This window comes from Varanus komodoensis, unplaced genomic scaffold, assembly GCF_004798865.1.
Source record: "Varanus komodoensis strain SLA01 unplaced genomic scaffold, ASM479886v1 scaffold16, whole genome shotgun sequence".
NCBI classification, from domain to species: Eukaryota; Metazoa; Chordata; class Lepidosauria; order Squamata; family Varanidae; genus Varanus; species Varanus komodoensis.
In genome coordinates this window covers 21,786,414-21,801,537 of record NW_025335468.1, presented here as the reverse complement: position 1 = coordinate 21,801,537, position 15,124 = coordinate 21,786,414, and the positions used below count along the sequence as shown (strand labels likewise).

The following is a 15,124-nucleotide window of genomic DNA, read 5'->3' as shown; positions in this document are numbered from 1 at the left end:
ATAGGTCATGCTTCCTCAAGATTATGTACTGACAAAAAAGCAAAGAAACAGATTATTATATTGAAAGGGGTGGCAGCCACTGTCATCCTGATGCCACACAATTGGCCACAGTCTCCAAGAAAAGAAAGATGGACTGCTAAACCACCTTTCTGTCACAGAGAGTAGATTTAATACTGAAAAGCGGTAATTTTATATTAATTATACAAATGATGGTTACAGGATTGATTCTTCTGAATAATTACTTCCCCATAGGGCACTGGTGGTTGCCAAAGGTTATTCTTCAAACCATGATGCTTTGCTGGGCAAGAAATATGTTCTGAAAGACTCATTCAGCAAAGCATATACTGAATATACTTACAGTTATTTTCAGGATTTAGGTTTTGCCATGCTATAGCTATGAAAGACTGTGGGAGAAGTATGAAAAATAAATGAAGAATATCCATATGCCCACACAGCTCTGAGATTCTCTACTGCTAGAGAAAGGAGCACCACTGACAACCTATGTTCCATACAACCCTTCTGAGTGACAGAAGAAAAGGAAACCGCCTGTTTATAACTGACAGTCTCAGGTCAATGTATGAACCACCTTAAGCTCCTGCTATCCTAATCCCCATGCACTAAATCTGTTTGTCCAATATAACAAGAAGATCTGAAAAAGTACTAGACTAACTTTGTATCCAACAGTTTGCCTGGTGGCTGTAAACAGCCATCAAGTCCATGCACAAGAATAAGCAGACTAGCAGAGGATGACAAAACAGGCTATTCCATTTCCAAGCTAGCTGCAGAGGACAAGTATCTTCCATCGTGATCACTGGAAACTCACAGTGGGGTAGCAAAGGAAGGACAAATTGCTCTGTCCCTTTTCTTCTGGTTGCTTGCTAGTTAGTATAAATGTCCATCCCTGTCCCCGCCACCAACCCTAGACTAAATGGCTATCCATGTATTAGTGCCTTTTGCTTCCTCTGAGCACAGCAAAGAAACACAAACTGCTAGCTCCTTCACAGGCTAACAGAAAAATATAGCAGGCTAATCACTAGTGTAGGCATGCTTACCAGGCTTTATTAGACCTGCTATCAGTTTTTCCCGCTCCCTCCCTCCCCTTTATACCAGCACATTATCCCTAGTTTGCACATGCATGCTTTTCAGTAGAGTTGGAAAGCTGTTAAGCTCACTGGCGTAACAGGTTAATAATTGTCTCCAGCCCAGTTTTGGTGAAATACCGTGTTTCCCTGAAAATAAGACCGGGTCTTATGTTAATTTTTGCTCCAAAAGATGCACTAGGGCTTATTTTCAGATGATGTCTTATTTTTTCATGTACAACGATCTACATTTAGTCATGTACAAAAATCTACATTTACTCAAATACAGTCATGTCATCTTCCTCTGGAGCATTGTCCTAACTCTTCAAACCCTGAACTGTGTTGCGACGGTTGTACTAAATGCGTCTGTCTGGCTGACGATCTTAACTGGGGGTTATTTTGGGGGTAGAGCTTATATTATGAGCATCCTGAAAAATCACACTAGGACTTATTTTCCAGTTAGGTCTTATTTTCGGGGAAACAGGGTAACAGTCATGGCTCAGTTAAGAGTTCAAATCAAAGTTCCAACTCTACGATGCATTTCTTCTGTAAAGCCAGAACTCCTGATTTGCAAACAATGCTCAACAAAGTTTGTAATGGAAGAAATCAAGAAATTTATTCACAACACCAGCAACAACAATCCCAAGGCTCAAAATGGCTAGGAACACTATAATCAACATCCGAAGCTTTCTTCGAAGTGCCACATATGAAAGAAGCTTGGAAGGGCACAACACAGGGAAGCCCTTCTCCGTGGCAGTCCTCCCAAGTGTGGAATGACCTCCCCACGGGTGCCAAGTTTGTCCTCCGTTTGGCACTAGCTTTAGACAGCTCTCTACACTGAGGCATTTAAAGATATTCAAGATATTCAACTGACTGAGCAACCAAGTCAGCTCTTTTCAGGAGATCTACTCTGCATCAAATACTGTTTTAGCTGTTAAATTATTTTTTTATTTTGTACTTTGGCAAAAGTACCAAAAATGTACCAAAAATGTTGTGGTGTTGCATATTGTATTATGGCCCTGTTTTAAGAACTGTTGTAAACCCCCTGAGTATTTCAGCTATTGGGCAGCAGAGAAATAAACAGAAACAAAATGAAGTCTGGGTTAAGAAGTTAAGAAATGCCATGCTGCATCACACCAAGCGTCCAGCACTCTGTTCAAACAGTGGCCAACTAGCTGCCTGTGGGAAACCCACAAGCATGGAATTCTTTGCAGCTGTGCTTTCTGAACCAGGTCACTGTTCCAAGCCTTGATTTAGTATACAACTGGTTAACCTTCAGGGTTCCTCACAGTAACATCCTTTTGACCTTTGCAAAGCACCTCACCATGGTCTCACAATTATCCATTTTACTGGCCGAACATGTGCACATGAATTGTATCAAATAGCTTTCCATATTTAACTGTGACCTAGACATGACTGGAAGGAATCAACTTGGAAGAAAATTTTCAGACCTTCTTCTCAGTACAGCATGTGCTAGTACAAAGCATAAAGCATCCTTTGCAATATATTAAACAATCTCACAAGCAGTTAATAAATACTGCATATGAAAATAACTGAGAATGCCCCAGAGATTAAACTATGCCCATTTGGGGTTGCTCTTAATGATTGTGTATCTTCACTAATTAAAGACATTTGCCTTATGCCATCCTCATGTTTTGCAAGCAAAAAGCTCGTTAGAAAGCCAGAATGAGATTCCTCTCCCCACCCCCACGACTGAACAAAGGCAATAAAACTGAGTTTCTGGATCAGATTTAGATTTCTATGAGAACACAGGATAGGTCATCCTATTTTTCACAATCATGCACAATTACTATGGAGTACAGACAAGTTGGCAGCTTTTTCTCTCAGGCAGTTAAAGATATGTACAGTAAGAAGTATTGTTGACTGCTAATGAGGTTAAATTTGTGATGACCTCCACTATATTTTCCCATTTGGAATGCACCATGCCTTCTTACATAGTAATGTTAAACATGTGTTTTGGTTAGTGTAAAATGTAACAGGAAGATCCTTATGTGGAATAACCAGAGGATTGGTCTGAAGCAAGGAACCAAGAGGTTGAGTTTCCCCCTTAGAAATTCCACTGACCCAATCCTTGCTATCAACAAGAGAACCTGGAAACCCATGTCTGTGGGTATCAACCGTGTCATCTACAGCATGAAACTTGATTATATAGTCTTGTCCATTATAGTGAGATGGTTCAAATTTAGATCAATCCATGGTTTTGTCAATACCACTCAATAAATCATGGTTGGCTAGCAAAACCTGGATTTGAAGACATGATCTGAAACTTACTCGCAAGCTGTGGTTTCTTCTTAACATCTGAACTGAAAAACCAGAGTCAGGGACACTTTTGGAAGATGCCATCTGGGCTAATACCTACAGAAGAATTAAGGAATGTGGGGCAAGAGAGATAGTGGACTAACAAGAAGGTGCCCTCTTTTTTCTCTGCATTTGAGTGCCTGTCTTCAAGCAAGTTGCCTGATGTACCTGGAGCACCTCCTTATCTTTGTGGAATGTGAGAGAAGAGGGGTTCAACACGTAGGACAGTTAGATCACTGGCGCGTCAAGAGGTGGCAATGGAAACCAGAAAGGCTGTCTTCTGGATGATGCAGAGGACTGCAGAAGCCATGGATTCAAATGGCTTCTGTATAAGTGCATGAAGGATGACGGAAAGGACTGATGCGGTCAGATTAACAAAGACTTTGATGAACCTTCAAATGAGAAGGTGAGAGAAGACAGAGCAGCACTAGAGTGGGGCATGGAAGGCAGAAATGGTGGATGAATAGACATGAATACACCTTTTGACTCCTTTCCTTTTCAGGGAATAGAGGAGTAAGCGTATTTATATAGCAGAGGCTGTATCTGGTGGGAAATTATGTTCTGTTGTGAAGGTAGAGAAGGCTGCTCATTTTGTATTGTATGATCTGCGAGTGGCAGGTTTCAGAGAAGTGTTGACGATCTATTGGAGTTTGTGGGGCATATCAGTTAGTGTGGGGGAAATGAATGGATCCCCCATGCTGTGAGGCAGAGTGTATGTACTTTTGGATGGAGGATTGTCCCTCAATCCCAAGAGATGATGTCAGGATAGAAGGGTAGGCATATAAAAGTTCTGTTGGAGAGATTGAGGAGATGGGAGAACCAGGGCTGCCTAGGCTACCAAGGTGTGATGAGAATAGAGTCTGTGTGATTCTGATGGATCTTTGGTACAACCGTCAAGATCAGGGGAAATGGGGGGAATGGCTAAAAGAGGCTCCTGTTTCACAGCAGGAGGTAGGCATCCCCCTGTGGATCATCTGCCCATGTTGCCTCTGGAACAGAAAAAAGTACAAACAGTGCTGTCATGTGTGGACAACAAGTCTATTTGGGGATGTCCCTATTGCTTCCACAGGGATCCTATCAAGTTCCCACTCATGACATAAAGTCTGACTGAGAGTATCTGCCAGGATGCTATCAGTACTGGCAACAGGGATCGTTCAGAGAGTGGAATGTCGAGCGATGCATGTGACAATAAGTATGCATGGGACAGGGCTCAATTCTGGAACAGAGAGGAGGTCTCTTCTAGCAGGGTTTCAGAAGGAGTGGTCCTCTTTATGGCACCAGGAGGAGGTATGGTTTCAAACTTGATTTGGTATCCGTGGAGGATGATGGAAAGTACCCAAGAATCCAAGGTGATGTCAGTTCAAGGATGGAAAAAGGCCTGGAGCTGGTGGTTGAAGGATGGATTGGTAGAGTCAAAGGAGTCACAAGCATCTCCCAGATTCTTCCTAGTGTTTCCGGCACTGGAGCATAAGTGTCGCAGGGCCAGGGTGCTGGGTTTGGGAGACAGGATCTTGCCTAGAAGTGGTGGTGGTATGGGGGTGAGACTGGTAGGGATAGGGACTCCACTGCCACTTAACAAGCATAGGATCTCAGAGGACTGTCTGAATCAGTCCCATGTCGTGAGCGTATTCTTTACCTTTTGCACATAGTCCGTGCAGTCATCCATTGTTTCCTGGAATAGGCTGGTGCTGTTGAAAGGTATACCCTCATGTCCTGTGGCTTTTGCTGTCAGAGAGAGGCCAGAGGAACAAAGCCAGGCAAAATGATGAACTTATCGCTCCGCCACGTTCCTGGCACTGCACTCTGCCTGCTGTCTGTCAGTCCTGCCACACCAGGTAAATGACTTTGTTCTTGATCTCACTGGCCAGGTCCTGGGTGTCTTTAGGGAGGAATGAGCATAGTGAGGCCATCCTGTCTCATAGCAAGAGGGGATACCTGGCCATTATCACCTGGTAATTTGCTATCTTAATGGAAAGTGCAGCAGACGACTAAAAGTGGAAACTTACTGTGTCAAGGCATCTATCCTCCCTGTCTGCTGGAGAGGAATGTTATATCCTAGATGGGCCTTGAGACAACTCTACAATAATAGAGTTGAAGTGCAAGTGTTAGAACAGGAACCCTGTGTCTCTACCTTGTTTTGCTACATGTTTTCAAGCCTTTGGGGTAGTGGCATAATTTCCACTTGTGATGTACTGCATCAAGCAGGATCAGTAGGAGCAGTATGGTGACAGGACCAGGGGTTTCAGTGTAGACCACCTCAAAAACAGGATCTTTTGATCTGCCAGGATCTTGTCAAAGACCTAAGCTGTATGCCATACAAAGGACTTGGATAGAAAACTGTCCCAATTTCCTCAGAGGTGTGCTGAAGATTTCAAGGAGGTCCAGATGAGCCAGTACAAAGGTTGGAGCATTGGTCTGGAGAAGAAAGTTCCAAACTTGTAGTGTAAGATTCAGAACACGGTTTGACTGGTTCAGCAAAAGTCATGTGTTGGTGGTCATCCCATGATGGTACTGGGATTGGTATCAGAAGCATGGGATTGATATGAGTGGAAAACCAATTGTATCCAGCTGAGCTCCAGCAAGGCCTTTTGTGTCTGTAACTGACAGATCCCCAATGGTACTTATAAAAATCTGCTTCAAATTTGTGTCAGAATGGAGAAGTCGTTCATTAGGTCTATGGTCCCAATCAACACTTGTATAAGCAGGTCTGGTACCGATATCTATTGGGTTTGCAAAAAGACATGCAGTTGGATTTGACAAGGATGGGGAGTTGCATCTTGGTCCCAGGATAATACCAATTGCTGGAACACCAGAGATGATGGTTAGCAGGTCTCTCCTTTCAAGAAAAAAGTGCTCAGAGCCAGGGTGGAAGGTTCCTGTGCTGATCTCGAAACCTGAGGGGAATGTTGCAGCAGCACCTGTTCAGACACATGGGAGGCCAGCATGTCACAGCGCTTTCTGGTGCATTTGCCAACATTTTACCCTTTAGCAAGACTGGGTGTTTTTCGAGCCTTATTTTCCTTTGTCATTTTTTTGAGCTTTCCTGGTTTAGATCTTTTTTCCCCCAGGACAGCATCAGGATATTCCACTGTGGTTCCAGACATTCCCACTCCCAAAGTGGTTGGTTGAGGGGAACTACCCATATGCAGAGCACAATTCCAAAGCTTTGCTTTAAGGTGGTCGGCCTGATGTTTTCTTCGTAAATGCCTGGCAGTGGTAGAAGAAGTCAATGATATGGGTCTCACCCAGGCAAAAAATGCACAGGGAGTGGCTGTCGGTAGACAGCAGCACACTGCCACAATCTGTACAGTTACAGATGGGGCCTTGAGTGCCATTTTCTTGAATGGGCAAGGGTAGAAGTGTCAGTAAAAGCAGGGGGAAACAGGAAAAAAAGCAGTATCTTTTTGTTTGTTTGAGAAGAGAAAAAAATGAAGTAGAACACCTGGAGATGATAGAAGGCTGAAGAAGGATCAAGGAGACATTGTTTATGAGGGAAGCAGCAGAGGCAGAACTTCCTGATGTACTCATGCTGGCAGCTGAAGAAGAACTGAGGTCTTGGTGGGAGCCCCTCCCCAAATGCTGGGTGTGCCTGGGGGGGGGGGCTGCCCAACAATTAATCAGCTCTGGAATCCTCCCAGATGAGCTCCATGCATGCACGCACAGCCCACATGTGTGTTGTACAGAAACTACGAAGAAAACTAAAAGGAAGCTCACTTTACTCTAAATTTTACACACAAGTGTTACACCATGCTTTGCCTAATTATTAATCTAGCTCAGCTGCTAACATAAATTGCTACGGTGGTAAGAATCAGTAGCATTCAAGATTTAATCTAGACATAGAGGGCTGCAATTTGGCCCACTGGTTGTTAATCATAAATGCTTCACTCTTTGGCTTATTTTGGCAGGTTGTCAAGTTTGCTTACCTGCCAAGCCCTCCCCTCTGTCCCAATGCTTTTGGTTTCTCAAAAGAAGTTGCCTTGCAGTGGCTCATGTCTTCCTCAGCCTTGCTCCCAGGGGTTCCCTACTGGAGGTCCTGGAGACTGAATGCAGGTGCTCTGTCACTGAGCAGCCTGCTGTGCTTAAAGGCTCCAGCTGGTCAGCTGATGATGTGTTGGAAGGGGGCTTTTCTTACCACCTGCAGCCTATGCAGAAGCACTTAAGAGAGGAGGGAGGTAATTCCTAGGCTGTGTGGTTTTTGATTGCTTCCTTTTCAGAAACTGAGGCTGGATGGAATGGGTGCTACATCTGTGGGCAGGCTTACAGGCCACATGGTATCTATCACAAGATCAACCCACATACAACACATGCACACACAAAAGAAAGGAGCACTGCTTTGTATGAATGTATTCCGAGAAGATCGCTCAGCAAGCTGCATCCAAACCCACTGAATCATACAGCCCTGTGGATTCTCTAACATGGAGTTCCTCAAAGATCTGTTCTATCACCCATGCTGTATAACAAGCTGAAGTTTTGGAGCACATTGATTCTGATAACATGTGGCTCTATTTCTCCTTTTCATCACCAGCAAGTGAAGCTGTGGGTGTGTTAAATCAGTGTCTGGCTAAGATAATGGACTGGATGAGGGCTAACCATCAATCCAGACAAGACTGAGATGCTGTTGGTTCATAGTTTCGCGGTGTGCTCCTTCATCCATCTTTGTCCCTTGAGGTACTGACCCAAAGGCTCCCTTACCTGGAAAGGGATAGACTGACTTCAGTAATCTACAATCTAGAAATCTCTAAATTAGATTACTTCAAAGTACTCTATGTGGGGCTGCCCTTGAAGATGGTCTGGAAGCTGAGCTGGTGCAAAATGTGGCAAGTCAGATTAACAACTTGAATCTATAGGCACGAATGTATAAGACCATTTCTGGCCCACCTGCATTGGATGCCTGTATGCTTTCAAGCCCAATTCAAGGTGCTGGTCTTAACCTATAAAGACCCACACAGCTTGAGACAGCAGTACCTGAGTACCTCTCCCAACGCTGATCTACCCGGACACTATGTTCAACCTCTGGGGCCCTTCCAAGTGCCAACCCCTTGATAGGCACAGAGAGTGGCAACTAGGGGGACGGCCTTTTCCATCCGATCAGAAAATGAACAACCTCCCTGCTGTGGCCCACCTGGTGCCAGATTTGCCAACTTTTTGGCTCCAGGTCAAGCCCTATATGTAGGGGCCTTTAAAGATCTTGTTCATCCAGGGGCCTGAGGGAATCATCCTAGTAATTCTTCTTACTAGGTTTTTAAATTATATTTTTGGCATATCTTAAGTTATTTTAAATTATTTTTATTTTTAACATTGCTGTTCTATGTTATTTGTACTACATTTTTTGTTTTGTCCTATACCTTGTTGAAAACCGCCCAGAGAGCTTTGGCTATGGGGTGGTACAGAAATGAATATTATAACAATAACAATGGTAAGGAACCTCAACAGTCATCTAATCCAACCCTTTGCCAAAACATGAAATTTTGCTCCTACAACATTCCAAGAGGTCATCCAGCCTCTGATTAAAAATATTTCACATGAATAAGAACCTACCAGCTCTAGAGACATGGTACCATCTGTACTATCAGGAATGTTTCTCTTAAAGTTTAGTTAAACTCATTTTTTAAAAAAAATTCAGCTTATTCATTTAGGTCCTGCCCACTCTCCCCCACTTCCTTTTGTTTATCAAACTCAAGACAAACCCTTTGAAGTGCGATTCTTTTCACTGAAACTTGACAGATTATGAGACAGAATGAATGCTAAGGAGCCTTCTGTTGAATCTGAGGAAGGGGCACCTGCCCATGCAAAGAGTTGAACCAAGCTGAAATCTTCCTCTTCATCCCTCCCTTTCTGTAAAGCATCTGACCCCACCCTCAGGATGGCTCTTGCTGCTTGAGGGCCAGATGATACGAATGTTTGAGCCCCTCTAATTGGGCCTCGTACTTTTGTTGCTCCTTACCAAGGACTGGGTCTTGCATCTTCTTTCCCTCCCACTCTGAAAACCCTCCTTATTCTTCCGAAGCACACAGATTCTCACACTCAGCCTGGGTAACATGACTAGGTAACCTTGAATCAGCAAACTCCTGCTCTCCCACTGCTTCCTCTTCAGAACTGGATGAATTTATCTGAACATTTTGTAATGATCAAGAGATTGGTCCACCCTCTGGGTCAAAAGGGAACAGAGTTTGCTCCATCAGCTATGTGAGAGGTCTTCAAATATACCACTTCTTAATTGTTGCTTCCAGGCTAAACATATCCAGATCTTTCAGCTTTTCCTCAGACTCCTTTAGCAAAGACTCTAGCAAAGCAACAGTTTTCAGTAGCAATATATACACATATATACTATAAACTCTTCTGTTACCTTGGAAGTATGGATGTTTCTGAGATGTCAATGTGAGTGGGATCCAAACTGCATTTTAAGCAGTGCTGCATATTTGGCATCTTAACAGCAACCACACCATAAAGGTAACATGACATTTAAACCCAAGGTATATAGCTTATTAAAGAATGCAGCAACAATACGACAAAGCTAGCATAAAAATTAGCCCACTCATAATGAAATAGTTGTACTTTGAAACTCTATTTACATTCACTAGTTTATGTGGCTGTAGAAAGCTGTTATTAGGGATTTTTGGTAATATATTGCAATTTTTAAAAAACAAAAGCAAAACATGAATGTTGCATATACAAGCCTCTGGAGAAAAGCTGTTCTTTTCCCTTAATACAATGAACAAATAGCTTGGGGACAAAATTTTCAAACAATATTCTTTCCATAGTACATATGTACCTCGAATCCATCTCAAAAGGAAGCACTCTCAAGTAATAACAGTAATAAAAGCCTTTTTTATTTTCGTCAGCACTCAAAGTAAAATGCACAAACACCCATGATTACTAGGGAGGGAGATCATTCCATTTGCAGAACAAAAATTACAGGACAGGGTATTAAATATGCATTCTCGGGATTGTTCAATTATAGGACTGCCCTGTAAATATGGCCTGAGAGTATCTATTTCAGTTTTACATTTGGGATGTAATAGCAGAGAATGTCCTGAACTGAATGAACTGAAAAGGGAACAGGTGACCTTTCTGCAAAATAAAGAAGAGCCTTTCAATAAAACACAGAGTGCACAAACATTTGCATGCATCTGTGCCCTTTCTCCATTTAATGAAGTGACTAGAAAAAAACATGTTGGTAAGACAGAAAACTGTTTTGAAGGCTGATCCCATAAATACAAACATGGGTGAAATAAGATGTATCAAACAAGAACCTTTAATTTAAAAAAAAAAAACCCGTTTGTGTATACAGTTGGTTTTTTGTTTTGGTTTTCCTGAGAGCCATGTATAATGCTAAGGTTTAACAACAAAGCCCTACGCTGTTCTTGGAACTACTCGGTTGTTACTAATTTATACAGAGACAAACGCAAGCACCTAATCAAGATGGTGGTGTTAAAATGTATAAAGATGAGATAAAACTCATTTTTCAAGGTAGTTGAGATAAAGACTGTTAGGTTATTCAGGGCCTATAGATTAGTAGCAGAAGAGATGTGATGAATAAATCAAGTTCCAGGTTCAATCCCTTGCATCTACAAGTCTATGATCCAGGAGTGCCACAGCCAAAGTACACAATATCAGACTAGATGAGCCAAATAATCGGATGCAGTACAAGGCAGCTCCTACAGTTCTTCTTTTTTAAAATAATTTTTATTTTTAAAAGTTACAAAGTTTTTCTTAAGTTCTTTTCCAAGACCAGATACTGTTATTCTTTATTTCTTAATCCAAGGGACCAATGAGAAACATTTATATTTATTTACCAATCACATTTCTATCTTACTTTGAAAGACAGCACTTATGGGGCGATCCTGTGATTTATTCTCCAAATAACTTCCTGTGAGGCAGTGGGGCTAAGATTCAGAGAATGGCCCAAAGTCACCAGGTGAAAATCTATGGCTGAAAGGGGTGAGGAGCTTTAATCTTTATTAATTACTTTAATTACTTTAAAATGAATAATGGTATCTGCATAAGTGCTGTAAGAAACGTAAGCCAGAAAATTAGAATTCTTTATCAGCAGAAATGAATTTATTTATATACTGCTTCTCATTGGAAAAAATCCCAAAGTGCTTTTACAAAAGCATAAAAACAAATAAAACCAATACATGCAGGCTTGTGGGGCTCAGTCATATGTCTCCGGTCACTTGTGATGAGGTGCACATGTGATGGATCTGCTACTTGGTCAGTCCAATGAGTAAGTGACTCTTCGTTCTTATGATGACAGGGGAGGAAAGTGAAATGTGCCAACATTCAGTCTCCCCACATACCATGGGAGTGTTGCACACAACAAAGTTACTGGAAGGAGTATTATGTTTCTGTAAGTCCCAGTAATTTGAAATGCCCCCCTGCCCCTACTTCTCTCTTCATACAGGCCAATACTAAGGTGTGGAAAGAACATTCAAAGTCTACTAGTGCAGCCTTCCTCAACCTTGTGCCCTCCAGATGGCTTGGCCTGGCTGGCTGTGAATGCTAGAAGCTGTAGTCCAAAACATCTGGAAGACATCAGGTAAGTGCTTCAAACCTAATTCCAGTTAGTGGGGGGTTTGGGGCAAAGGGTTCAATCCACCCTACTGAAATTGGATCTCATTTTATCTCACAGTTTCAAGCAGTAGACATTGGGGGGGGGTGCAAACTGGGATAGCCTTTGCCAGGTCAGCTTCCCTATCTAGAATCGGTCATGCAAGGTTTGTTCTCTCATGTATCCTCCCATCAGGGTCATGCATCGCAGAGGTTTTGTTTGTTTACTTCCTTTGGTGCAGAAGGATTTTCAGGCTGCTAAGAATTTATATTAGTAAAAGAAAGGTCAAAGAAGGGCACTTTGTACTTGGAAAGGAAGGGAACAATGTTCAACATCATTTTTCATTTCCACAGAAAGTTCCTGTTTCTCTCTTTCATGCAGATAGTTTACCCTTGGAAATATCATTCCATTGTGTTTAAGCAGTTGTCAACAGTCATCATCCTAAGGTTTAAGGAATTGTTTTCAAATATTCTAGCTCTGAACTATTGTTTGACTTGAACCTGATTGGTTATTTTCTATGAAGTACAGATGGGCAATAGCTATGACATTGTAAAGCAGGAGGAAGTCTGGCTGCATTACTGCACATTAAATGCAGATTCTTCAAGGGCAACTTGGGACCATATGAGTAACTTAAAAAAAAAACAATGAAGGGCTGAGGTCAAAAGCAGCTTCAAATATGACAATAATGCAAGGAAGGCATGGAGCACAAATGACATGTGCTTTTTGTTTCCATGTACTCCTTTGCATTCAAAATAGAATTCCTGCTGCTGGTGCACAGAATGGATGTAGATCAGGAATGTACATGTTCAAACTTTACTACACCCTCCTGCAAACTAGCTCCATTTCTACAGTTAGATGTTCTTTACTTGCAAGCCCTTTAAAGAGAAATCTAATTAACATAAATTATATCATTATAAAGTTATTAATGATTACAATTAACATGACTATTGCTTCAAAAATACATTAGACCACAGTATTTAGAATCCCAGATCCTAAAGAATAGCCATTTTGCAATCAAATCCAAACTGCTAGGTTATATTACATAGATTATGCATCTGTATGCAGATAACCAGTTTTTTCCACTTTGGCCAGCAGGTACTTCTTAAGAGGTGGGGAAGTAAATGAAATCACTTTTGAAGTTGGAGCTGAACTTCAGCTCTTCATAAGAATTCTAACTTTCCATTGTTCATCTGGAAACAAGAAGCCCATCAGCCCTTCTGAGGCTTCCTAGCCTCTAATTATACTGCAAACTAGTTAATGAGCTCTGGGATGTATCTGAATATTGCAAAATTATAAAAATAATTTCCAACTTGACTCTAGGGCAGATTTTAGTTCATTTAAAATTAAGAGCAAACAGAAAGAGGTGGCATTATAACATTTCAGGTGCTTACAGATGTGAAGTTGTACAGCACCTTTTATATCTGCCTCATGTCTGTCACACACACACTCTTAGGGAGCAAGCCTATGGCCACTAGACAGCATCTAGGCAAACATGGGATATTTTTGGATACCAGATCTGAGGTTAGAGAACACACTCAAAACTATGAGATGGGAATTGGCACTCAGACTCTCTCCCCCTTGTAGCTGGTGTAGAAAGAACTGAAAGAAGAGGGAAAGGGTGGCATTTCATTTCCTGAAATGTCTACCCTATTTCTCTCCCCTCTCCCTCGGAGATGGTCCCACTACACAAGTGAAAAAAACCATCCTGGATTGTTCCTCCTATCCTACATTGGACACCACAACCCTCCAGGCTTGGGGGCTTACAGCCATTCCAATGGGACTGCATCCTTAGCATATGAAGTAATCTCTTTTAACCATACCAAGTTGATAATGGGTCTTCACATGCTTTGGGAACTTTGAACATCAGTGCAGCAGACAAGTCAAAGAAAAAAAAAAGAATTGCTGCATTTGTAAGACATTTCAGCTTACAGCAGGATCAAAGAAAGCTGCATTTGGGATGATGCTGTGAGAAGCACATGAACCCTTGTCCTTGCATAACTTCCAGTATATTGTGCATGAGGTAGGAATCAGTCTGCTGTGTTGTGGTAGGCCACATACTGAAAATAGAATTAATAGACATACTGAGAAAATGCTGTTAGGGATAGGTCAGTGTGGCTTTCCTAATGGAAGTCATGCTTCTTCAATCCAGTTGAACTGTCTGAGGGAGTTACTGTGGTCAATGCATCACCACTAGACTTTACAAATACATTTGACTTTGTTTCTTATAAAATGTAGCCTGAGTGTGTTTTTTTAATTTTTCAAAACTTATTGTACAGCAAAATTTGTATGTTATGTGTCACCGAGTCTTCTTCAACCTATGGCAATCCCCAAATGCCCATGGAAAGTCATGACATTACAGACTTTCTTGGACATAACAACAAACACTGAAGCTCAGGAGGGTCTGAATCAAACACAAAGCGGTAAACAAAGAGATAAAATGGTTTGGCCATTGAAGAAACAGCAAGATAGGTGAATCTCTTTATTCCTACAACTCCAATGCAAAAAGACAAACACACACAGTATTTCTTCTTCCTCTGTGAAATCAGCAGAAAAATATCCCTGCAGAGAAGTGAAGAGCTTTGCGAAATGAGAAGTTCAACACTACACTAAAAAAAGTCAAGGGTTCTTCAAGGATGTATTACTTTCCCCACCATGAAATCATATGCATTATACACACAGACTTCTCGTGTCTGGATGGTATAACATTCCCAACTTATGGATCCTCCTTGCACTACCGCCCCTTTCCCCAAACTTATTCTCTTTAAAACTGTTATCTTCTCAAAGCAGAAGGCTCAGTGGGCCACATTTAACAATACCTGTGGATCAGACTGCATGTAAAACAATTTACTCCAGTGTGCAGGCCTTGGCTTAAAGGTAGGAATGTCCGAGGAATTATTTCAGGATGCTTTTAGTTTACCCAGTTTGCACCTTCCAGACATAACACAAAGTCAGACATGAAATCTGTACATTTCTGAGCAAACAAAGTTGATTCACAGACCAAAAGAAAAGAAAAAGTATTCAACAGCATGTACCCATTGGAAAAATGCATTGACTATTTAATCAATGGGAGATGACCGAGTACATTTCGAAGATGTACACAACTGATGGGAAATATGCATTAGAATATGAAGAGACATTTATGTAAAAGCAAACAAACAACAAAAAACCAAAGGTA

General features: G+C 41.7%; 1 protein-coding gene across 8 annotated transcripts in view; it reads right to left on the bottom strand.

Annotated features, from left to right (window-relative positions):
• The window catches only part of MPPED2 (metallophosphoesterase domain containing 2), a 176,731-nt gene that overhangs the window by 8,592 nt on the left and 153,015 nt on the right, over window positions 1-15,124 (bottom strand). The gene's annotated exons all lie outside the window — the stretch shown is intronic.